The following is a 26691-nucleotide window of genomic DNA, read 5'->3' on the forward strand; positions in this document are numbered from 1 at the left end:
CCTTTTGAGTTCTCTTTAATGAGCCGATCCCCAAATTCATTATTCCCAGAAACTCCCGCACTCTGGCACTGACGATCTCTTTCCCTCAATGCTTTACAACTCAGCTGGTACAAATTAATTGCCAACAGTGATGGTAAGCATTTCCCTTGCTCCATATTTATAAAATATCTCAGTAGGGTCTGTAAAAACAGCCCAATTGCCTACATATAATTAACACCTGCCTGCTGCTTATTTGGGAAAGGGCAAGTATAGCCGCTTCTATGACCTTTTCCTGTGCGCCTTCCAAATCCCTGAAGCTTCTACTATCTGCTGTGTCTGTTTTTCTGTGGCTCAGCAGGTTTTTGATGGATGAGGCTTTGGAGGATTCTTTCACCCTGTCCTAGCAAAAGGAGCCGTGATTACACGGCCAAACTGAATTCCACCCCCACCCAATCAAAAAGTAGGCGAGCATCATGTCATACACCACTACCTGGTATTAGCTGGCTGCTCTTCTGTTTGACTTTCTCATGCTGCTCTCAGGAGGGAGGCTGGATCAAGTTGGGATGAGCACGTTTATCACTCCTGCAGTGAAAACTGGACTTCCACTAGGAGCACGGCTGGGGAAGCCAGCTCTCTGTCTACAACTCCTTCAGTCCAAAACCTGGAACATTTATCCTCTTTGCTTTGGGGGAGGGGGTAATGGGAAGAAAGCCATTTCCTAACACTGGCCTGCCAAAGTCGATTCAGAGCAACAATGTTTGATTTGGTTAAAATGCAACTCCGGGGGCGCTTTAGGCTTTAAGAAAGGCCAGGCCCGCTGCTTCACTGAAAGCTTTACATTCCCCAGGGGCCTATTGACATAGCAGGAGTCAGACAGGCTGGCTCCAGCACTTACTAGCTGTGTGACCTTGGGCAAATCGCTTAACCTCTCTGAGCCTTGATTTCCTTGTCCTGTCAGATGAGAATACCTTGCCGAGCATGTGGCCTGCCAACCACTCTGAGTGTGAGCCCCTTGTGGATTGTGGAGGCAGGTGCTACACCCATCCATCTACTGTGAGCTCCCTCCCTAGTACTAGCAAGCCCAGCTGGATAAGGGCCGAAGCAGAAGAATGGGAAAAAGAGTGACTAATTGGCCCAGTTTTTCCAGGACTTTTAGTGCGACATCCATGAGAGTCATAAGCAAACTGAGACTCATTGGTCACCATAGTGCTCAGGAGCCAAATCTTCCTACTGCTCAGATCTGCAAGGACCATAGCTGTAAATCTCTCTCACTGCTTCCTGTGCTAAGCAGGAACTGTTGAGGCTCAGCCACGTCCCTGCTCTCTATTAGTGAAATAAAGGCAGTTGAAAATGATGCGTTTTTCTCTGAAAAGGGAAAAACTAACCAAGTTCTTCCATACCATTCAAAAGGTATTTTATACACATGCACAAATAAATACACACATATATGCTTTCTTCTTCACATAAATTGTAACATTCTAACAATATTTTGTTTCTTGCTTTCTACACTTAATATATCATGGAGCCCTTTCAATATTGGTACATACTGAGCTGCCTCATTTCTTCTTACGATTGCATAGCATTCCATGGTATGGATGTAATATGATTTATTTAAGCAGTTCCCTATTGGTAGACAGTGGTTTAAAATCTTATTCTATTACAGACAATACTGCAATGACTCTCTGTATACACATGTCATTTTGCTTTGGTATGAGTACATTGATAAGATAAATATCAAGGATTGGTGACTTTAAAACTAGTCCACTGGAACCACAAAGCCTAAAAACCTTTGTCTTCTCAAATCCCTCATTTTTCTTTTTCTATTATTGGAATTTCCTAGGAATGGTAAGGACCATTAATTGATTGCGGACTGGGGAGGAGGTGAGCAATTTAGACCCAGGCTGACAAAGTGCAGAGAGCAGTAACCTGGCTCTTGGTAACTGCCCTGGGAATAGCAGCAGCCACAAAGGGGGAAAGAGCTTGGCTGAGTCCTTCCAGATCTACACACAGGTTCAAATGCTGGTTTTGTTTGAAAAATCCATGTTACTGTTAGGAGAGACCACTCGTAACTTGTTCAGGGTTGGGGATCCGAGCTTTGGTTTGCGCTCTTGCCACAAAACTACCTTTCAACTTTCAGACCTAACCTGACCTTAGCAATGAGTAATCTCTCTCCCCACTCCTGTTAAAGATAATGAAAATAAGGCCCCAAGGGGGGCTACACTTACCCAAGTCAAACAGCAAATTAGTGTCCAAACTGGGACTGGGCTTCTGGCCACTCGATTTCAGTAGTGTAGGGAATCCTCGCTGACCTCCTGAATGTGAGTGGAGGTGCCCTATAACTATAGCCATTGAATTTGCTCTATATTGGCAGCACCTCCAGGAACATGTGCAGAGTTTTGGGGGGCTTCAATGGAAGAGCATGGAAAGGCGTGGGAGGAGACCAGCAGGAACATGGCCTGGCTCCAAGAGTGGGATCAAGAGGACAGACGGGGTCAGAGCTTTGGAAGTTTAGACGAGTGGCTTATGGGAAGGCTTCCTGCAAAAGGTTGGTTTTGCTCTGCAAATACAGGGAGGACAAAGGGTGTCAACTAGGGGAAGGAGGATTTTGTTTTCTTTTGCCTCACCTGCCAGGGCTCAAACCAGTAACCAGAGCCACTAGAGTGACAACGCCAGATCCTTAACCTGCCGAGCCATCTGGGAACTCCAGAAGGAGGACTGTTTTTGAGGCTTGGGAGAACAAAAAGCTTGTTAGCAGGAAATCCAGTGAAAGGAGTGGTATAAGCAGAAGCCTATTGAAAGACCCCTATTGCTACAGCAGCACTTGCTGCTACCTAGAAGCAGAAGTTCTGTGGTCACACAAAGACCCCAAAAGAAAGATACCAGGGAATTTTAGACTCTTGGTCTTCAACTTAACCAAGCTCAACAGAGGCCAGGACATCAATTATCTTACCTAGTACCACTGACTTACAAAGAATGACACAGCACTCCTGCTTCCAAATGCTTTCTTGCCCACCTTTTCATCTGATCAGCAGCAGCCAGAGACAGATGGGTTCCTTTAGCATGCTGTGGATGTTTCCTCTCTCGGGGACACTCCCCCCACTGCTTCTAGCTCTTGGGTCCCATCACCAAGCCACATGCCTTCTTTATCCTAACCACCTTCTATGAGACCAAGTGGCTTCTCTTCTGACTCTGGTGATGTCCTCAATAGAAGGAGCGAGGGCAGCATCTTCTAAGTTTCTCTTCAATCATCCCTGTCCAGAGGAATAAAGTTGTTTCTGGCTGACAAATGTCTGCTATTTGCCCTTATTTCCATGCCTTATCTCATGTACCACCCACATAAAGAGTCCTGTGAAGGAGGTGGAGAAGTTGAGGATTAGAGGGGTTAAAGGAGTAGTTCCAAGTCACAGTGACTGGCAGAGCCGGGGTTTAAAACCAGTCTGTTTGATTCTACTGCCTGTCCCCCCCAAATCCTGAGCATCTCTAGGATAATGGTCATCATGATCTGGCCTGGGTGTCAGATCCAATTTAGGGATTATTTCAGTCCACTCATTTCTTCACCTAGCAGGAAAAGACCTGCCAGTAGTGCCTGCAGATTTCCCACTAGTTTACCTGAAGGAGACCATGTACTGCAAATGATTTCAAAAATGTGAAAGGAAAAAAAATGTTTTTTTTTTTTTTGAGAAGTGCCTGAAATGTCATAGTCCCATATTTTGCATATTTTGATCCTTTGTAACAGTATGCTGGACCATGTCTCAGAGCTCCAAAGCCCGGGGATTTCAGCCTTTAGGGATATTTTTAAATGCTTGCAACCTAAAGCCAAAGGAACCTTGCAAATAGGCAAATATGTAGCTCATCTGGCTACAACTCACTCAAAGAGCAAAGCGATGAAGATTCAATTGTTGCTTCTTGTGCATTGGCCTTTAAAAACACCTCTTTCCAATTATGGTTTCAAATGCCTCTAATAACATGGGAGCAGTGAGCCCATATCAACTAACCACTTGTACTTGAAGATTTGGGGAGATTGCCTGATTGCCAAACTGGCCCCATGCAGACAGCCATCTGAAGATGTGCACAGGACCTCCAGATACATTCACTAACAGATCTCTGGGGATGGAGTGGTTAGATCATACAGAGGGGATGTGTGAGTTTTCATTTTATTTTTTCCTCAGCTTTGTGAAGTGGTGTTGACAAGAATCATAAGGTTGGTAGTCAGAAGCAGATGCTAGAATCAGTTGGTTCTGCTTGCTTCTTGCAGAAATAGTAGTCTAGGGAAAATGAAATTCACTCACTCACTGGTGGTTGTATGTTGAGGGGATGGAAGGCACCTGCATGCACATGTGTGCTTGCCCACTTAGCCCTATCAGTGTTAGGGGAGAGCAGGAGCAAAATCTTGGGTAAGGGCAGCTCAGGGGTGGAATTGGCTTGGGGGTAGGGTGAGAGACAGACCCATGAGAGATTCCACCCAACCCTTAAAGCTGTAGCTAGGCTTGCTGCTTCTGAGCAGAGGACTGTCCCTGGCTGCGTAAAATTGCCTCAAGTGGAAGCAGGAGGTATGGTGGTTTGATACCCCACCAAACATGGAGGGAAAATGGAGGAAAGAGCTCTGGTTGCAGTATAAGTCAAGGAAGCGACTGTTGTGGGTCTTGGTTACAGAGAAATTACTGGCCAAGTAACAAAGTTGAAAAGCTATGCCAGTTGGTAAAAGGGACAAGTTTCCTGGAGGAGGAGGAAAAGGAGTAGAAGCAAGAGCAGGAGGGGGAGTAATAGTATGAATTACTAAGAGTTGGTGAGTCTTTACTATGTGGGAAGCACTGTGTTAAATCATGTTACATGGGGTATCTCATTATCTCATTTGAGCTCAATAACAATGCTAAGAATTAGGTGTCATAACAAGCCTCATTTTATAGATTGAGAAACTGAGGCTTAGGGAGACTAGGTATCTTCCCTAAGAGTTAATAAATGGCAGAGCTAAGATCTCTCTTGGAGTTTTACAGGACATAGAAGACCAGTTATTCCTTCACCGAAAGAAAAAAAGTAGGTTTAAATCAATATATTCTATCTTTTGTCAACTGATAGAAGGAGGCAGGATGCTGAAGGGAGATTGGTGGTATGAATCACGGCTATTTGATTCAGTTTTGTTTTTAATATTAAATGCCAGAGTAATTAAGATAATAGCAATTGTTTGGTTTATACAGCACATTATCAGCTAGATAAAGATCTTGAGGATTCTCACTTAACTCTGGAAAAGAAACTGTGAGGAGTCAGCGAAGTAGTCCATAATACTATGGACTTTTTTTTTTTTTCCAAATAAAAAAAGCTATGCCAGTTGGTAAAAGGGACAAGCTTCCGCCCCCCATCCCATCTCATCATAGCTCAACAGTTAACGAACCCAACTAGTATCCATGAGGATTCGGGTTCAATCCCTGGCCTTGCTCAGTGGGTTAGGGATCTGGCATTTCCGTGAGTTGTGGTGTAGGTCACACACGCAGCTCAGATCCACGTGGCTGTGGCTGTGGCTGTGGCCAGCAGCTGTAGCTCCGATTGGAGAACCTAGCCTGGGAACCTACATATGCCACGGGTGCAGCCCTAAAAAGACAAGAAAAAAAAGAAGAAGAAGAAGAAGAAGAAGTCTATGGCTCAAAGAAGAGGTCTATGGTCACTACGTGGTAAACCTTCTCTGGCTTCATGACTTCTGGTACCAGGTTCTTTTCATTGTATCTCTGCACTTTATGTTTCCTGTGTGGTTTGATATTTTAATTAATAGTCTGCATTTTCAAAGCTCAGTTTCCCTTTTCTGCCATCCAGCAATATAATTCTCTGCCATCACTGCTGGTAAAGAAGTATGGTCACAGTCAAGTGTGCCACTGGCAGGTATCCTTGTGGTTAATGAAGGTAACACCATGCTGGACCCAAAGGGAAATTCTTCTCTGATCTGGATACTTCCTAGTAGCCATAATGAAAAATTAACTTCGCTGTGCAACTACTGCACAAAAAGCAGTAGGATCTTACCAGGAAAGACTGAGAACACTGCTGTTACTGTTCCCCTCCCTTCCCAGGGGCTGCTTCCCACAGCTTGTTCAGATGCTTTACCACAAGACCTACTGCTACTCTTTTCATAGCTCTGGACCTTCATTTATTTCCCCATTGAAACACCACCCAGATCTGCCTCCTTTTCCAATTTCTCCCTGCAGGCAAACGCCTGGTAAAACTACACCCCACTCTCCACCAGGCTATGTTTAAGAGATTAAGATTGCTCAACTCCTAAAAGGCTACTAACTACAGTAATCAAATTCTAACACCCACTGGCCAGGACTTAGAGCAAGGCTGAATTTTACTTTCTAGATTTTGTGCTGCTCAACTCAGGGCTGTACTCATAACATATGGAAGTTCCCAGGCTAGGGGTCGAACTGGAGCTACAGCTGCCAGTCTATGCCACAGCCACAGCCACGCCACATTCGAGCTGTGTCTACAACCTACACTACAGCTCATGGCAACACCAGGTCCTTAACCCACTGAGCAGGATCAGGGATCGAACCCATATCCTCATGGATGCTGATTGGGTTGGTTACCACTGAGCCACAATGGGAACCCTGTGTTGCTCAACTCTGGAAAGCTTATCCAGAAAGGGACACCAGAAAGGTATAAAGGCACTAAGGGAGAGAGAAAGAGAGGAGAAGAAAGAGATTGGTGGTATTATAAATCCAGAGAGGTTGAGTATAAAAGGAATAAGATTAGGCTGAGCACGGAGGGGTGGTGGTAAACACCCACAGACTTGTAGATGACAGAAGATGCTCATTTCCCCACCAGTGATGAATAGGATTCTCACTGGTCCTGGAACCATCCCTCAACCATCATGGGGCTCTGAGGTTGTGCTCTAATCAATATGTACAACTCTCTGTTCTAAGTTGCTGGGGAGAAGGAAGTGCTGACTAAAATGGGAAGAGGGTCACCAACTGAGATTTGGGAGACAGCTAGACCTGATTCACACAAAATAATCAGTAGGCAAAATTGTCCTCTGTGGGGGGGGAAGGGGGACTGTCCTTTAATTGGAAACAGGGCCTAAAATCTAGGATTACCTATGAAAGAGAAGGAGGGTGTTTCCTCTGTGGAGAGACTGTGTTCAACCCCGGCTCAGTGCAGTGGGTTAAGGAATTACCTCTCGGTAGGGATGGAGAGAAGGGAACAGAGAGAAGTAGAGAGTCCTTAGCTATCTATGTTTCCTTTCTTTTTTTCCCCCCTTTTTCGGCCTTTCCCACAGCATATGGAAGTTCCCCAGGGATTGAATCTGACCTATGGCACAGCTGCAGCAATGCCGGGTCCTTAACCCACCGTGCTGGGTCAGAGATCAAACCAGCAATGCCACAGACAAGCCAGATCATTAACACACTGTGCCACAGTGGGACCTCCTATTTTATTTCTTTAAAAAAAATCTAGCTGAAGCAAGTATCATATAATATGATTTCATAAATCTGGGTGCAATGTCCATGGGTATCTGTTGTATTTGAAATATTTAATTAAAATATCTTTAAAGAAAAAGAAAAAAAGAATCCGGCATTGCCATAGTTGCAGTATAGGTTGCAGCTGCAGCTCAGATTCAATCCCTGGCCTGTGAACTTCCATATGCTGTGGGTGTGGCCATTAAAAAAAAAAAAAGGAAGGAGCAGAGGAGGTGGCAGACTCACTAATAGCAATATACATACACCAAAATTGATCCCCAGAAAAATATGGAGACACAGCTAACCCCTTTTGCTCCTCATAACGTGGTTAAAAAGTACTCACAGGCATAAGTCTACTATCCACACCTTTTCTGAAATGTCCACTATGGTTAGTCATCCTGCTAAGCAAGTTGTTTCCCTGAGTGCTAATACCCACAACAATACTGCAAGGTAATAATTATTAGCTGCATATTACAGATAAGGCTTGGAAGTTCAGAATGGTCCACTAACTTTTCCAAGATCACACACAATGACAAAGAGGAGTGATTTTGAACTCAAATCTCTCTGATTCTAAGGCCTACACATATTTCTATTCATTATACCATACACCTAGCCTCCATCTGTCATGGAAAGTGAGTGTTGGTTTGGGGTGAGAGAGAGGGTGGATATTTGCAAAACCACAGGAAATCTAAATGATCCAACTTGTGAGTTTTCACAGAAACATTTGTACATGGGTGTAGTATGGGCAGCAATATGGCACCAGAGAAAGACATTGGGCTTAATGGATTATGAGTTTGGGCTCCGGCACTAAACTGCTACATAAGCAAGTCATGCCACTTCCCCAAGCTGCCATTTCCTTGCTAAAAACTGCAGATAAAGGTGCTAAAATTTGGCATGTGATTCATCAAGGGAAGACCAAGACGTTAACAGAACAAAACTATTAAAGTTGCTTAGGTCTATTGCCATACAGTAGGCCTCCCACCAAATTAAAGATGGCATAAAAGAATAGGCTCTGGGCCCAGGAATGGAAATTATTTCAAAACTGAGCAGGTCAGGAAGGCAAACTTCAGCATAAAGTTCTCTTGGTAAATCACAAATATGGGTCACAGCTGAGTTATGTCTGACAGGGACAATGCCCAGAGTGCCACAACTTAGCCATAGTGGGTACTTGATAAGTGTTTATAAAATGAAGTTGGGTGGGGTAAAATATACCTAGGGAGGACAATGAAAAAGCATGTTCTCAAATGTTCAGAGATCCGTATCCTATCAGTTGGTTCATAAAAGCCACTTGCTGTTGTAGGGAACACATGAAAATCCTTATATTTCCAAGCACATATGTTTAGGCAAAAGCCAATCTGGTACAGAAAAAGGAGTGTAGATTTTGGAATCAGATAAACCTAGATTTAAAACTCAGCTCCAATGTGGTACATACACACAATGGAATATTGCTCAGCCATTAAAAGGAACAAAATACCGGCATTTTTAGCAACATGGATGGACCTAGAAATTATCATGCTAAGTGAAGTCAGTCATACAATGAGACATCAACATCAAATGCTTTCACTGACATGTGGAATCTGAAAAAAGGATAGAATGAAGAACTTCTTTGCAGAACAGATACTCACAGACTTTGAAAAACTTATGGTTTCCAAAGGAGACAGTTTGGGGGTGGGGGGATGCGCTGGGGGTGTGGGATGGAAATCCTATAAAATTGGATTGTGATGATCATTGTACAACTATAAATGTGATAAATTCATTGGATAATAATAATAATAAAGAAACCCATTTGAGAGTTCGGGGTTTTTCAGCACCAGCTGTCCTGCACTCCTTGCTTGGCACCCTGAAATAAAGGCTGCACTTTCCTTCACCAAATAAATAAATAAATAAATAAAACTCAGCTCCAAAACTGAGATGCGTTTCCTTGGGAAAGTAACTCAGCATTTTTATCTGCAAAAACACATATAATGATACTCAACTCTTCTTTCTTTTGCTTTTTAGGGCCATACCGTGGCATATAGAAGTTCCCAGGCTAGGGGTCAAATGGGAGCTGCAGCTGCCGGCCTACACCACAGCCACAGAAATGCAGAATTGGAGACATATCAGCGACCTCTACCATAGCCCATGGTAATGCCAGATCCTTAACCCACTGAGTGAGGCCAGGGAGTGGACCTGCATCCTCATGGATACTAGTCAGGTTCTTAATCTGCTGAGCCACAATGGGAACTCTGATACTCACTCCTAATAAAGATCAAGGGCATACACGAAAGTGCTTAGTACCAAGTAGAAATTCAATACATATTTCTTCTTTCCTTCTGTGGATATGGTAGCAATGTTTTTTGACCCCTAAATTGGACCATAAGACTTATCAAGTTTAAGTGTACATGTGGCTGAAATGGGCTTTTGGAGGATTAATTTGAAATCAGTATTTGCCCCAAAATTTGGAGCACAATTTACATACTAATAATTTAAGATCAGTGGGTCTTGTAATACCAGCAGTTAATGTGATCTTGATTTTTGTGGATTAGTCCATGCAAGCACAGACTCTCTCCTTCCCATGAGCAGCAGAACAGGGATTGCTGAGAAAGGAAACAAAGACCATAAATAGAAAAAACAAATTTAAGTCTAGAGAAGAATCTGTGCTTGCTGTCCCCATAAAGATACTCGTAATGCTTGGGACTTACCCCCCCTCCCTGAAAAAAAAAAAAAAACAACCTAGAACATCAGAAGAGCTTCTGACTGTAGGTGTGAATATTTAAGGTAAAAGAAATGTTCTGTTCAAGGCTGGAAGAGAAACTAGTGTGAGAACAAGTGGTGATTAGAACAGTTAGGATTAGTGAACCTGGGAGTTTGTATCTCTTTAAACTTAGCACATAGACATTTCAAATCTAATCCTCTCTAACGTTTACACGTTAAAACAGCGAGGCAATTTTTGAAGGACAAAAAGCTTAGCTGAGCTGAAAACATCCTCTTCTGTTATATTCCATTAGCCACACTATGGGAAAAACAGTTCCAAGAGCTGCTATAATCTGCTATATCTAAAGTACCACCACTTACCTGGTGGCATTTTATTCTACTGATAGTATTCCTAGTTCTAGGCCAATTATCTAGGAGGAAATCATTGGCTTTTAGAGGCCTAATCTTGCAAACTTAAAACTAGTTAAATGAAATAAAGGTAAATAGCACAAGGCCATTTTCCCCACATAAATAACTAAAATCAGGATTTCATCATACCAACTGACTAGATCTTTTACAACTTTACTGGGTAGAACCCAGAAGTCTGCAACTATCCACAAAACAGCTTCTGCCATGTACCATGTACTTACCCTAAAGCAAAAATTCCAACCCCTTCTTATTCTACTTTGCCATTTCATGTGTCTTGGGCTTCCATGGGAAGTCTAAATGTACAGCTATACAATGCAAACTGGCAAATGTATCTCTGCATTTTATCTGTGTTCCTTTCAAAAGCTTAAGATGGTTAGAGTGGACTTCATGGTCAACAAATCCATCTCCTTGCCCATGGCTATGTGATGACTATATACTCAAGCTATCCCCTCCAAATAGCTATTCCTACTTTTCTTAAAAGTTCATTCTTCTCCCTTTTACCCTTGATCTAGAGAAAGGAGATGCTCATTCTTCTTAGCTCTCAATTTTGCAGGAAGAGTTGAAGATTTGCTCTACTAACATGAGACCAGTGGAAAACCAAGAGCATTTTCACACACAGAAGTGAGTGTAGAGTATGTGGAGATTCCCCATGCCAATGAACTCTCTCCGGTTATTACAGAGAAATGAGCTCTCCCTGTGGCTTTCCTGACGGGCAGAGCTTCCACTTTGGTGTTCCCAACTGATGGGCATTTTGATTTCTCTAGGTCTTTTTTTTTTTTTTTTTTTGTCTTTTGTCTTTTTTGTTGTTGTTGTTGCTATTTCTTGGGCCGCTCCTGCGGCATATGGAGGTTCCCAGACTAGGGGTTGAATCGGAGCTGTAGCCACCGGCCTACGCCAGAGCCACAGCAACGCGGAATCCGAGCCACGTCTGCAACCTACACCACAGCTCACGGCAACGCCGGATCGTTAACCCACTGAGCAAGGGCAGGGATCGAACCCGCAACCTCATGGTTCCTAGTCGGATTCGTTAACCACTGCGCCACGACGGGAACTCCTGATTTCTCTAGGTCTTTCTCACTTGAATACATGCAAAGACTCTTTTCCAGGCTCATGATTCACTGAATATTTTTTAGCCAGGAGTAGCAACTTATGAAATGGAAAATAACAAGGGAAATGTGAACTAAAAATCTAATAAACATTGAGTAAGTGTGAAAGGAGACAATATTTCTCCCTGATGTATAAAGAACACACATATCATCTTCCCCTCATTCAAGGACTTAGAGGGGCCTTGGGATGCCCTATGGTCTATCTCAGTTTCCTGGTTTAGTCCCACATATGAATGTCCTCCCAATAGCATATTCAAAGGCAAGAGGACATATTGATTGATGGCTTGAAGCTAGGATGGGTATATGGATATGTGGATGAAGGAAGGTTAGTTCTGGAGTGGATAGGAGAATCAAAGAGAGAAGATGGTAATTACAGGAAAAGGTGTCAGTGGAGGGATTTTAGGAAGGCAGAATTAAGTGTGTAAAACCTTTTGCTGTATGGAAAAATGTTTCAAGCATACATTTTATAGGAAGCTTAAAATATTTTATATGTGCTGCCCAATTTATCCTTACATCTCACAAAGGCAATGAGGAAGTAAGTTATCATCTTCATAATTCATTGCATCAATAGGTACACTTAGTGCTTTTCCTTCTCCAAGTTTAAAGTGCAGTAAAATGTCATATCTTCTCAATAGCATCTATTTCTAAGAATGCAAAATTGTGTTATAGACCATGTTCATTTTGTATTATCACCACTTGCATGCTTTATTCAGAATATGTGTGTAGATATATATTAGTTTGGGTATAAACCTTTTAGTAAACTGATAAATATAAGTAAAAATGATAGCATTCTCCTGGGCCCAAATGCTTTCGGGGTCTCACTGACAATTTAACAAACCATCTTGAGAAACTTTACTGATAACACTCTTTATTCTCTTCTTGAGTTCTGAATTCTAATGTAACCTACAGCCCCCAAAGAGGCTTCTTGAATCAAAATGTTTAATTAGTTGCCTCAAAATAATTGTCACTAGGCCATTTCTCCACATCGTAAACAGCCAAGAGCAACTAAGAGCTAAGAAATAAGAAAATACACATTTTTCAAGTCTCAAGAAGATATTCTGTACTCTGCATGAACCTAAGATACAATCTATTGCCATCTATTTTCTGAATGGAATATGAAGTCACTCAGGCTTATGTAAGCCTATTTAAGCAAAAGCATAAAACCTTTTCTAAAAGCCAAATATAAATGTATTTTAATTAGCTATACCACAACAGAGAACTGATTACTGCAAAATCCGAAACAAACAATCCTTTCAAATTTGTCAATTACAGTTTAACAATGGACTGTCAAATTCTGGGTTTGGCTGTGTTGGGTATCTCCCATTTCCACCATCACATCCCTACACCCAAGAATTAACATATTTTTACTTGAGAAGCTGTGCTTTTAAAAATATATTATGCTCTATTTTGGCACAAAAAGACAAAATTATGTTAACACACAGGAGTTAATTGCCTTACATATAAAATAAACTATACAGCACTAAAATGTTACTCTTGTTTTTTTTGCATGTTGAAATAGGAGTTCCCATCGTGGTGAAGTGGAAACAAATCCGACTAGAAACCATGAGGTTGGGGGTTCAATCCCTGACCTCACTCAGTGGGTTAAGGATATGGTGTTGCCGTGAGCTGTGGAGTAGGTCAAAGATGTGGCTTGGATCCCGCATTGCTGTGGCCGGCAGCTGTAGCTCCAATTAAACCCCTAGCCTGAGGACCTCCATGTGCTGCAGGTGCAGCCCTGAAAAAAAAAATTGAAATAAATACAGATTCACAGGAAGGTGCAAAGAAATGTACAGGATGGTCCTGTATACCATTTACCCATCCTTCCCCAATATTAACATCTTGGATAACCATAGTACAATATCAAAAGCAGGAGACTAACATTGGTACAATCCATAGAACTTATTGGGGTTTCACCAGTTATACCAGAACCCATTTTATATGTGTATGTATGTGTGCGTGTGTACCTCTATGCAATTTTATCACATGTGTAGCTTTGAGTAAACATCATGCCGATCAAGATGTAGAACTGTATGTACTATCATCACAATACCCCCTCATGTTATGCCTTTATAGCCACATTTACTTCCTACTACCTCTGCTCCCTCCTGTCTTTAACCTGTGGTGTCCACAAATCTGTTCTCCATCTGTATAATGTTATTCATACATGGAATCATTCAGTATATATGCTCTTAAGACTGGCTTTTTTTATGCAGGTTAGTTCCCTTGAGCTTCATCAAAGTTGTATTACTGAGTAGTATTCTGCGGTATGCATGTACCACAATTTGTTTCATTCATCCACTGAAAGACATCTGGGTAGTTCCCAATACTTGGCTATTCTGAATAAAGCTGCTATGAACATATGTGTACACATTTTTGTGTGAAAATAAGTTTTCATTTCTCTGGAATATATGCCCAAGTGTGCAATCCCTGGGCCATGTGGTAAATCTATTTTTAGTTTAAAAAGAAACTGCCAAACTATTTTTCAGAGTGCCTGTACCATTTTACATTCCTACCAGCAATGTATATGAATGATCCAGTTTCTCTGCATCCTCTCTTGTACTTGGTGGTGTCACTACTATTTTACTTTATGGGTGTGTAGTGACATCTTACTATGGCCTTAATTTGCATTTCCCTAATGGCTAATGATAGTGAACATCTTTTCATATACTTATTTGCCATCTGTATATTCTCTTGGATGAAGTGTCTGTGTGTGTCTTTTGTCCACTTTCTAATTGGATATTTTGGTTTTAAAATGTTGACTTTTTAGAGTTATTTATATATTCTAAAAAGTCCTCCGTTAGATAAATGACTTGAAAATATTTTCTCAGTCTATAACGTGCCTTTTCATCCTCTTAACAAGGTCTTTCACAGAGCAAAAGTTTTACATTTTGATGGTGTCCAGTTTATGAGTTTTCACTTTCATGGATCATGCTTTTGGTATCATATCATGTGTCTATTATATAACACTTTTGGAAAAATATTCCCCATGACTTTCTTCTGTCTTTCATGCCTTTGGAAGCTTTCGTGTGTGTGTGTGTTTGTGTATACATGCTGACTGGCCTGACCAGGAGAATTGGAACTTATTACTTGTTCATAATTCCTTTTTTTTTTTAAATGGCTATACCCACAGGCATATGAAAGTTCCCAGGCCAGGGACTGAATCTGAGCCTTAGCTGTGGCAACGCTGGATCCTTTAACCCATTGCACCTGGTTGGGGAGCAAACCATGCCTCCACAGGGACCCGAGCTGCTGCAGTTGGATTCTTAACCTACTCCGCCACAGCCGGAACTCCTTGTTCATAATTTCTAATGTATATGTACTACTATGAGGCTCCTGGAGCTGAATATAATGCTACAAAATATGTTACCTAGTGAGAGCTTATTTACCAAGCTTAATATGAGTAGGTGATAAATAGCTCATAAAATTAGAATTCCTCTTTGAATCACACTGTCTTCCATTTAGAAAAAATAGAGAAGCGTGACTAGTATATAGACAATGTGGTATAAATCTGTGAAATTTCTACCTTGAAAATTATGTGGTCAGACTTAGGCAAAAAATCTAAGATCTAAAATTCTTCATACAGTGCAGGGGTATGAATGCCTAGACCCATCCTACCTCCAGAACTTCCCACAGAATCAACTGAGGCCTTTGTTATAACTACACTGCAATTTAACTTCTCTCTCCCATACATACCAAAGCAGAGGGCACTCCCCCGGTGAACTTCCTGCACATGAATCTTCATTTCAGTGTGCTTCTCAGGGAACTCAACCTAACACACCAGGTGCCAGCAGTGGTTTGAGGAAGAAGACTCTAAAAAGATTTTGGCAGTACATTACCTGGCAAACAGAACCCTATCACTGATGGACTTAAGCTGGCACCATCAGAGAGTTTACAGTGTTTGTTCTCCCCTCAAGGGTTCCTACCTCTCTTTGGACAAAGGAACCCATTTTATGTCAAAGGAGATGTGACAGTGGGCACATCACCATAGAGGCCACTGGTCCTATTACATACTGTACCATCTAGAAGCTGCTAGCCTGACAGTGCAATGGAATGGCCTTTTGAAGATACAACTGAGGCACTGGCTTGGAGATTAAAACCTGCAAAGATGGCACAGCAGGCAGCCTCCAAGGTGATCCTCAATGATCCCTGCCTCATGTCGTTCATACCTTTGTGTGATTTTCCCCCTCGAGTGCGGCCTTGACTGGCTTCTAAGGAATAGATTACGGGATATCATTTCCAAGATTAAGTTATAAAAAGACTGTGACTTCTGGGAGTTCCCGTGGTGGCTCAGCGGAAATGAATCTGACTAGTATCCATAAGGATGCGGGTTCCATCCCCGGCCTCACTTGGTGAGTCAGGGATCCAGTGTTGCCAAGAGCTGTGGTGTAGGTCGCAGATGTGGCTTGGATCCCACATTGCTGTGGCTGTGGCTGTGGCTGTGGTGTAGGCCAGCAGCCACTGCTCTGATTCAGCCTCTAGCCTGGGAACTTCCATATGCTGAAGGTGTGGCCCTAAAAAGCAAAAAAAAAAAAAAAAAAAAAAAAAAAAAATCCAACTTTGACTTGTGTTTTGTGCTTTCCTCACTGTCTCTTGGATTGATTGTTCTGAAGCCAGCTGCCATAATGTGGGGCAGCTCTGTGGAGAGGCCCAGGTGCTGAGAGACTGAGGCATACCAACAACTGAGAGAGTGAGCTTGGAAGGATTTTCCCCATTTGAGCCTTAAAGTGAGGCTGCTTGCCTCTGTCAACAGCTTGGCAGCACTCATAAAAGATCTTGAGTCAGAGGTACCTAGCTAAACTACACCTATATTCCTGACCCACAGGAACTGAGATGATATTTGTCATTGGCGCTTTGTTATGTAGCATTAGATAACTAAAATGGGTAGATTGTCCTTCTAGGAACCAAGGGTAGAATTGAAAAGCTTCCATCATTTCCAGGAACCCACTTGGGGAATGAGCTTCTCATCCCTCCAGGCCCTGGGGATTTAGGGGTTCTTCCTCTCAAAAGAAGGATACATCCATGAGTGACAAAGGAAGATACCCATTAAACTTCATAGCTTAAAGTTATTTTGGGGTCAGCTTGCCAAGAGATCAGCAGGTAAAGAAAAGTTATGTGGCAGAGGTACTTGACTTTAGTCATCAGGAGATAGGCCAGGGAAAAATATATCTGTAACCAGGTAATCCGTGGGGGCATTGCTTGGTACTTGCTTGCCCAGTTTTGACAGGAAATCAACAAATGGAGCTACTAGTTGTAGGGCTCAGGGCTCATACCCTCTTGGATATTAGACCTAGTTGAAGTCATCTAGACCAGCAGAAGTGCAGTTGGTAGTGAGGGAACTCTAGAGTGGGGAGGAGAAAAAAAGGATAGCAGCTGTGGCCTAGAAACCCCCTGTGAAGGCAGAGTCTATGGTTTATCCACTAACCTTCTTTCAAGAAGAGACCAACCAGAGTCTGAAGCTATTTGCAGGGTGACTTCTCTGAAGCAGGTATATCTGACCGGTAGAAGGGTGAACTGCAGAGGATACTGTGGCTCACCACCTCGAATCCTCTCCTCAGCAGAGGCGCTCCTCTCCCCAGCTGCTGGCTGTGTGGGCTGAGCTAAGACCCTCCCCTGAAATTGCCCTCAGCTGAAGAGAATGTCTCACCCATGATCATGCATTCCCTCCTCCCCTACCTGGGGCAATAAGGTAACTGGTCAACTTGAGGGTTTGAAAGTCTGGCCCCCTGGCCTCTAGGAATATTTTAGCTCCTGAGTATCCCACAGGCTCTCCAGAGGACTTCGTTGCAAAAGTGTCTTGTTCAATTCCTTTGTCTGCCCAATCCTACCCTTTACTTCCTCACAAATGTTGATCCCAAGGGCAGGTCCCAATAAGTTTCCCGTATTCATCTTTTCCCTCTGTTTCCTATAGAACCTCAGATGAACATGCTAGTTGCTGAACAGATGAATAAATGGTTACTTATTAAAAAAATAAAATTCTTTAGCTTCTAGGAGAAGCAGAAATTGAGAGCTGAGGGCTACTGTACAACAAATTCTAGACATACTTACTTTAGTAAGACGCCAACATGAATCAAAATTTAGTAAACTGGAACTCAGAGCAGGACATTGGTTACATATAAGGACAGTCGGATTCCATGAGTTTATATCACCAAGCAACAACTAGTCATTATCAGCTGCTGAAACTCAACTTGGTGTAAGGTAGGGCTAGATTTCTGATATCTTGCTTTAGTTTGTACCACTATTTGACAACTTCCAGTTATTTGCGCAATAACCCTTTGAGATCAGGGCAAACAGAGAGTCCAAGTGACTTACTCAGATTACCAGTGGGAAATTCTTTCAGAGTCAAGAATGAGGGGGCAGTAACCCAGCTTTTCTGTATTCTTTTTGGAAATCCTTCAGGACATAAATGCTGTTTTCTTCCACAAGAGTGACTTAAATGTGATCTAAAAATAACAAGTACTGAATAAACCACCTCTACCTCCGTCTGATAGGGATGGAGTAGGATAGTTACACAAGTAGTTGTAGAAGCCCCAGTAAGGGACCATAGGTACAGAGGGAAACCAGGGGAACTTTGGGAGATCACTGTAAGTTAATAATTGCTCAAGAAAGCCATCAAAACAAGGCAGGCTTGCTTAACTAGTGGAGGCGCAAATACGCCTCAGGTCATTGGGTGGTGGGTGGGGTGAGGTCTGCTTTCAGGTTCAGACCAAGGGCAGGAAGAATTTAGGGACCACCCTTCTGCTGATTTGAATAAGCACTATGACAGTCTTAGTTTGACCTTATAGGGTCAAATACTCTCTTACGGGATACCAAGGAGGAGCTACTACTCAAAGCAAGAGAAAGAGGTGGTCTTTTCCCACCCCCACTCCCCCTGGGTGATAAAAGTATAGCTCACCTAATCCTTGAGGCAGAACCTCTTTGCCTGCCCATTTGCATCTCTCACAAGCATCTTAACAAATCTATTTCTTTTCTATCACTTTGTCTCTCACTGAATTCCTTCTGTGCTGAGGCACAAAGAACCTGAACCTCAGTAAGTCCAGGTACCAAGCGAATGATTCTAAAAACTGTGGGTTCAAGTCCCAGTCTATGTTTAGGCTGGGTTCGAGTCCTGGAACATGGGTTCAATTCCCAATCTGGGTTCTGGCTAGGTTCAAGTCATATGTGCTGTCAGGTTCAGGTCCACTCCCAGGTAAACAAAGTAGAAAATTTGGAACCCTTAAGCAAAAACATCAGCAAAGGTCTTTTGACCCTTGGTTAAATGCAAAATAAATAGATCTCCAGCCACCTGGATAACTCAAATGCAAGAGCTATTTGTGTGGGATTTCCAAATATTGAAAGAGACATTAGGCATCTGACAGGGGCTATATCTTTTTTGGTGTTGTCCTTTTTAACATTTTACCAAACCTCCTTTCTCTCTTTCCAGCCTATCCCCAGTACCTCCATTTTGTAGGATCTAGTCCCAATATCTTTCCCTAGATAACAAATGGCTGATCTGATATTGGGCTGTTTGAGCTTCTGGGAACTCCTCAGAGTTCTGATTGGAATTGGTCCTTTTTGTAATCTGCCCGGTCTGCTTAGGGACATCTGGAGGTGGGAAGTTCTTTCTAAACAAATTGCTCCATTAAGTCTCCTGAGAATGCCCCTCACAGGACTTGCCTTAAAAATACAATGCTAGACTCCTACACAAAACACTAACTCACACTGGTAGGAAGAGAAGCACACATACATCAGCAGGGGCAAATCCATATGAATGCGCATAAGTATACAGCAAGCCACAAATGGACTCAATAATGCATAGAGGAGGTACATTAGGGGGTGGTGAACTTCAAAATAGATTCTCCTGTACTTCTTAGGGTCTGTAAAGTCTGTATAGCTATCAAGGGCTCATAATGAACACTGGATGATCATGCTCCCTTAATAGTGGTGACTCAGAAGATCAGGCGCCTACTATGAGTCACTGTGGAAGATGCCCCAACAGTAAACCAAGCTGTATTCCACAAAAGCTCCATCCTGCCCCTTGACATGCAACTCCCCCTGCAGGATTTGTTACAAATAATCGTCTTCACTGCCCCATTGGATGGCAGGGACCTGTGAAAATGGGAGGGATAGGGAGATGCCTCTGTGTCCACCCTAACAGTTACCAGGATATTAGAATGAACTGATCAGTACCTTTACCTAAAATGATTTTTGGGCCCGTCTTCCTGGAGCAGGGGCAGGGTAAGGCAGAGGTCACTGTTGTCAGCCCACAGCATCAGCAGCCTGCCCGCACTAGCTTTGTTTCTCATAAAGAATATCAACTTCCTTCTTTGTTGAGGTCACCACTGCACTGCTGCTGCTGGGCAGGAAGTCCATGCTCTGGAGCATGAGTAACATGCTAGACCACATGGGGACATTAAAACCCGGGAACCACATGCTCCTTAGGATGGCAGCCCAGGGAGTGGTCAGAAGGGGGAAATAACAGCATCTGAGCTATTACCCGCTTGAGCCTCCTCTATGCCCTAACTCTTCCATGTTTCCCCTCCTCAAGCAGAAGCTGGTAAAGACCTGCCCAAAGGTGACAACCTACCCAAATGCCCCACCAATAGCAATCCCACGAAGTAAGTGTCTGTTGTGGTGGAAGCCTTGATTAAAACAGCTAAGATGAAGTTCAACACCAATAGGACTAGAAGACACTGAGGAAAGAGAAGGCTAACTACTACTTGAATTATTTGCTTTTCCTCCCCTCACCCAAGAATTAGAAAGAAGCCACATGCCAGAGAACAGATATTCTAAGCTGCCTCTGAGCAAAGAATTCAGTGGGCCATGCATATACCTCAGTTACCAGGCTCTCTAAAGAGAAAAACACCAATAAAGCACTTTGGCCATACCAGCTGAGCTGGCTTACAACTATCCCGGTGCTACCGTTTCATCACAGAACTCCCAGCTACACTACTTTAACTTTTTCTATAAAATATCCCCTGGCAACCAAGAGTCAGTTTCTAGGATTGACTTTAGCCTAGAAAGAATGACTAGGTTTGTGCGGTGTTTTTTTCTTTCTTTTTCTCCCACTCTCTGCCTCCCCTAAATCATAGAAAATTTATATAATCAGCCTTCTGAGATGTGGGTTTGAAAAACAAGGCATATACAGTTGTTTTTCCTGCTGTAAAGTGGCACACAGGTGAGAATAATGACTAATCATGTATATGCATGGCTGTAAATAATTAGTGTGGGGGCAATATCATCCGCATTCTACACACAAACCCTATCCTTGAGGCCAGCCATATCCACTACTCATGCCAGGTGTTTTTCATATGTTTGCAACTAGGATTCAGATTTGTAATGGAAAATATCAATATGTAAAAGGATATTCTGAGAATTCCTGACTAGAATGGCTTGTAGATATACTCTCATTTGCTAGGAGTCCAAGGTCAAGTTATGCTATGTTTCAGTGTGTCTTGGAAGCTTCTCTTTGTCCTCTAGGCTTCTAACTAACTCACCTCATCACACACTGGTTGTTGAATTTCCAGCTTCCATTCATAATCCACAGAGTGCCAACTCAGGGGAGTTGAGGTGTAATGGGAAGTCAGATGTTGCTGCTCTAACTTTTTGATACTGCCCTCCTTGTTCCATTGGTGGGACTTAAGTGGTAGCTTTCCACTGAGTGTCATCTATGGATAGAACTTGATCCTGTTGCAGGATGACACAGAAGCCGGGTTTGCTTCATGTGCACCTGTACCGTCACTTATAATCATTTGCCCATCTTCTGAGGTGTGTGCTTAGCAAACACAACCATTTAACCACAGCAGTATCTAAATGACTATCCTTGGAATTCAAAAATTCTTTTAAACTTCTGAGTCTAAGAATTTCCCAGAAGATAAGAGATGTGCTCTGCCATGAGCCTCCTCCTTAAAATCCCAAGGCTACTTGGCACCATGGATTAAATACTTAAATCTTTCTTATTTCACCTCGAGATGGAGTTGGTTATACATATCATTCACTTTGAAGGGCCTTAGGATCTTGGAGACCTTGTCAAAGCAGCCAAACTTGATAGTAGAGCTCAGGTCTCTCAATAGAAAATGTTGTAATATCAGTGCATAAATATATTTGTTCCTTCCACTTCTTTTCATAGATATAAATCCATGCATCAGAGATTATGTCTGCCATGTTTGCTATGGTACAACCTCAAATTACAAAGCAATACAAGGAAAATGTAGTTGTTAGTATTCTTTGGTGCAGCTCCAGAACAACTCTTATCAAAAGGGCTGGGGTAATGGCAACACAAAATAATTTTCTTCTTTTTCTAGGTGAAAAATGATAAAGAGAGCTTTGAAATCTAATGGCATTTATCTAGTCCTCTATCTAAATGGGAAATGTCATTTAGACATTGAATGAGTACCTCTCTTAACTCCCTTAAAAATATCCCTAGGAGTTCCCATTGTGGCTCAATGGAAATAAATCTGACTAGCATCCATGAGGACACAGGTTCGATCCCTGGCCTCGCTCAGTGGGTTAAGGATCCGGCATTGTCTTGAGCTGTGGTGTAGGTCACAGAGGCAGTTCAGATCCTGCATTGCTGTGGCTGTGGCATAGACTGGCAGCTGTAGCTCTGATTCAACCCCTAGCCTGGGAAGCTCCATATTCTGCAGGTGTGGCCCTAAAAAGACAAGAGTCTCCAAGAGAAGAAAAAGCCTCTTTTAGGACTTAGGTTTCTGTAATAACTTCTTCCACAGTTGGAATAAAGTTAACACTAGACTTTGCAAATTTTCATTCCTTCGTCATGAAAGTTCATCATCTTTGATGAGGAAGTTCTTCATCATCCTTGATGTTTGAAGGACAATCAAATAAGTGTTACTGACATTCTTGCTGGAGGCCAGCACAAATTAAATTTGTGTCAACTCTATGAACCCTGGGGATCGATCTACCTATCATCTATCTATCTATCTATCTCTAATATAACTCTATCTATCTATCTAATCTAATCTATATCTAATTTAGTTATCTTGGTCTCTATCTACCTATCTAATATCTATCTACCTATCACCTCTTTCTAATCTAGCTATCTCTATATACCTATCTAATCCATCTCTATTTTATCTATCTAATCCAGCTATGTTTATATATAATCTATGTATATCTAATCTAGCTATTTATATCTATCCATCTCTTTCTTTTTTTTTTTTTTGTCTTTCTGCCATTTTCTTGGGCCGCTCCCGCGGCATATGGAGGTTCCCAGACTAGGGGTCGAATTGGAGCTGTAGCCACCGGCCTACGCCAGAGCCACAGCAACGCGGGATCCGAGCCGCGTCTGCAACCTACACCACAGCTCACGGCAACGCTGGATCCCTAACCCACTGAGCAAGGGCAGGGATCGAATCCGCAACCTCATGGTTCCTAGTCGGGTTCGTTAAACCACTGCACCACGACGGGAACTCCTCTTTCTTTTTTTTTAAAAAGCCACACCTGTGGCATTTGGAGGTTCCCAGGCTAGGGGTCAAATCAGAGCTGTAGCCATTGGCCTACACCATAACCACAGCAATGACAGATCTGAGCCGCATCTGCCACCTACACCACAGCTCACGGCAACGCTGGATCCTTCACCCACTGAGCGAGGCCAGGGATTGAACCAGTGTCCTCATGGATATTAGATTCGTGTCTGCTGAGCCACAATAGGAACACTTATCCATCTTTTTCTAATCTAGCTATAGCTATATCTAGTCATCTATCTAATATAGCTATCTATATTTATATCTATCTATACCATCTATCTATCTCTATCTAATCGCTCTCTCTGCAGCCAGCCTGCAGAGATAGGGTGTGCAGCTGCATAATTTTTCTCCTGTAGCTCTTCAGGGGTTCCTTCACTCACACATAAAATTGCTTTCATATTAAAATTGCTGCTTTTCTGGGAAAAAAAGTCATGAGAAATATTGGTAGCTCAGATGTCAGGAAGGATTGAAATAATTATTAACTAAAAACTTAGAATTCTACAATTAATTAATATGAATGAAGTACCTGCTCCCTACCAATAAATTATGGCAAGAAGAGAGAACCTATTATGAAAGGAGTCAGAGATGCAATTACTAAGTGTTCAAAAATACTTGTTGCATTGAATTGCAAGCCTCTCTCTTGACATGTCCCTTTAACCATAAGAAAACAGCAGTAAGAAAAGGGGATCCATGACTCTGATGTTAAGATGCATTGTTAAGAAGCAATGATAGCCATCCTTATTGTTCCCACATTTTCCTTATTCTCTGTGGAGCACTTACCCTTTTTTAAAGGGAAGGGGGGCAGAGACAGTGAGCAAGTATAGTACTTTCTTGACATGAAACCAGTGTCTTTCATATCATAGCAGCTACCATTTTTTAAAGAACCAACCAGATACCAGGCACTGGACTAGACAACCGATATGCCATTGATCCTTGGAGTAACCACACAAAGTAGGAATTATTCATCTCATATGATAAATGAGGAAAAGGAGACTAAGAGAGATGAGTGAGGGTCTTTGCTCAAGGTCACAGAGCTAGGAAATGATTGAGCTGCAATCATTTTTCAACCCAAATGTGTCTGACTGTGAAGCTCACTATGGTTACACTGCAGCTCCCATGGTTAGCCTCACATATTGCCTCTGCAGGTAGAAGCCGATCTTAACTCCATTTTATACCCAGGGACATGAAGGCATAGGACAGGACAGAGAAATATTATTCCAAAGAGTCTAAAACATTTTCCCTTCCACACAATCCAGCCTTCGAAGGGGAGAAAGGGAATAGAGAATGAGCCTTCCTCTACCTTAGAAAAATCTCCATCCAGGGATATCAATTGTAGTGACATACAACCCCGCAGGAGGTGGCATGCAAGATGAGCCAACTTGCTGTGGCAACACCACATTGTGGCAGAGATGAAAGGGGAACACAGACCTGAGCTGTGCCTATTAAAAAACAGTAGTAGGCAGGCAGAAATCCGTGCTTTAACCCTATCTCAATACTTTACTTGTTTTTAATGAACTAATTCCACTGTGTATTGATGTCACAGTCATTTTTGAAGCTGTGCAAAGTGCTTTACAGAATTTGTAAGGCTTTAAAATACCTTTGAGCCTAGAATTTTAAAGTGCTTTCCAGATATTACATGGTAGGAAGTATGCTTATTTATCAATGGATAAATAAAAAGTGAGAGGTTAAAGGATTTACCTCAAATCACAAAGGCACAGCTAGGAATAGAATCAGCCTCTTAAATCTTAATTCTGGGCCCAAGCCTCTAGACAGGTGTGTTTTTGATCTCTTAATAATTATAGACCCTTTTGAGAATTCTGATCTCAAGTCCCAAACTACTTACACAATGAATCATAATTATAAGCATCCAAAAAAAAAACTTTTTTTAAAGAAAACAAGCATTACAACCACCTTAAAACCATGTCTCATCCTAAGCCTATGGATTTGGTTAATTTTAAAGAAGGTAATTAGTCCTGAAATAAAGGCAGGTGACCCTTGTTATCCTACTTTATTTAGAGGAACATACGTCATTTCTGGACTCAAGAAGGCTGCTTTGAAAATCTCGTACTAAACTAGACTGACATGGATTGGGGACCAGTTTTGGAGTCAGGAGCCTCGGGCTTGATTCTTGACTCTGACTGTCCTTTAGCCTTATTTTTCTCATCTGCACAATGGGATGAAACCAATACCACGTACAGCATTGGGCTAAGAATTCAAGGACACAGGACACGGGACATACAGGAGCATTTTAGAAGGCTGTAGAGTATGATACACACATCAAGCAGTAGTCTAGAGGGACCACTACATTTTATGGCTGTAACATACCTGATTGAGAAGGGGCTCTGAAGGCTCAGTTTGAAACTCCAATATTATAAGCATACTGAGAAACTAATTAGGAACAGTGTTCCTTACATGCATGACAAGGCATTCCAAAGGTGTGCCAAACAGGTACATACAGGCAGCAAAAGTGAGGCTTAAAAATGTTCTTGGACACCGACAATTAAATATAGATGCTGCTTGGTGCTGAAACTGGACCTGTATGAGATGTGTGGGGGAATCAGTTTCCTTCTTAGACAAGGGCACTGTCCGTCATGACCTGAAGCTCTCATGTCAGAGAAAGATGCATAGAAGTGGGCAGGCCAGGAATGAAACAAAAGCCTCCTAGACCCTCAGAGGGCACCAGGAAAGATTCCAGACAGAGTCTGAGCAGAGGGTGAGTTGCAAAGCAGAAAAAAAATGAGAAATTATTAATGACTTATGCTATATTTCCTGACCATTTCCTTTTCTCCTCACCCATCTGACCCCATTCGCTCATCTTACCACGATTTTCTATTTCATTTCTGTCTATACCCCCCAAACTTCACATCCTCTGGTCTCCAAAAGATACCTAGTGTTTTCTCACTTTGGTTTCTTTGCTTATACTGTTTTGTTCGCCTAGAATTCCCTTCTTATCACTCCTCCCAGAATCTCCATTCAAATAAGAAAAATTCCGGAATGCCCTTTTACTCATCTCTGAGCCCAAGTCTACCCCATCCGCTAGGCGCCAATCAGTATCTCCTTTGAACTCAGAGTTTCTCTCGCAGCCGTTACCATTTTCTACTTGGGGTTGTAGTTATTGGTCTACTTGCTCTTGTTTTCTTTACTTGGCTATAATTTCCTTCAGGTAATTTACAGTTATGGGCACAGTGCCTGACACAGAGCAGGTGTTCAAGAAATGATTTTAGATGCATGCATGAATGAATGAATGAATGATCATTATTACTTTCAATAAGCAGGCCACCATTACGCCTCACGTGGATTTTTGCAACAGCTTAAGTAATCTCCCTGCCTCCCATCTTGTCCTCCAATCTATCCCTCTCACTGTCACAATATATATCTCATAATAATTACTTTTGTTATGTTACTCTCCTACTCAAGAACCTTAAATAATATCCTACGTACGGAATAAAGTCCAACTCCTTCTTTCTCTCCAAACTCTGATAGCAGTTGAATAGAGTCCTTGCTGCCCCAAGTCTTTGTGTATGTTGCTCCCAGATCTGAGTTCAATTGATCTCACCTCCATAAGGAAACCCTCCCTAACTATTCTATTCCTTATTGCTCCTCTTT

General features: G+C 42.3%; 1 protein-coding gene across 2 annotated transcripts in view; it reads right to left on the bottom strand.

The window, feature by feature from the left end:
• DGKK (diacylglycerol kinase kappa) overlaps positions 1–26691 on the bottom strand; it is a 167712-nt gene that overhangs the window by 121074 nt on the left and 19947 nt on the right. The window contains exon 1 of one of the 2 annotated variants that reach the window (XM_085007928.1): positions 2205–2455. The exons of the other annotated variant lie outside the window; for it this stretch is intronic. The gene's annotated coding sequence lies outside the window, so the exon portion shown is untranslated. Of the gene's footprint in view, positions 1–2204; positions 2456–26691 lie in introns of those variants that run through there. 2 annotated transcript variants of the gene reach the window in all.

The sequence above is a fragment of the Sus scrofa genome, chromosome X (genome assembly GCF_054392235.1).
Source record: "Sus scrofa isolate SSC_HxYL_T2T_F1_AM1 chromosome X, Sscrofa_HxYL_maternal_Yorkshire_Landrace_v2.0, whole genome shotgun sequence".
In the NCBI taxonomy this organism is placed as follows: Eukaryota; Metazoa; Chordata; class Mammalia; order Artiodactyla; family Suidae; genus Sus; species Sus scrofa.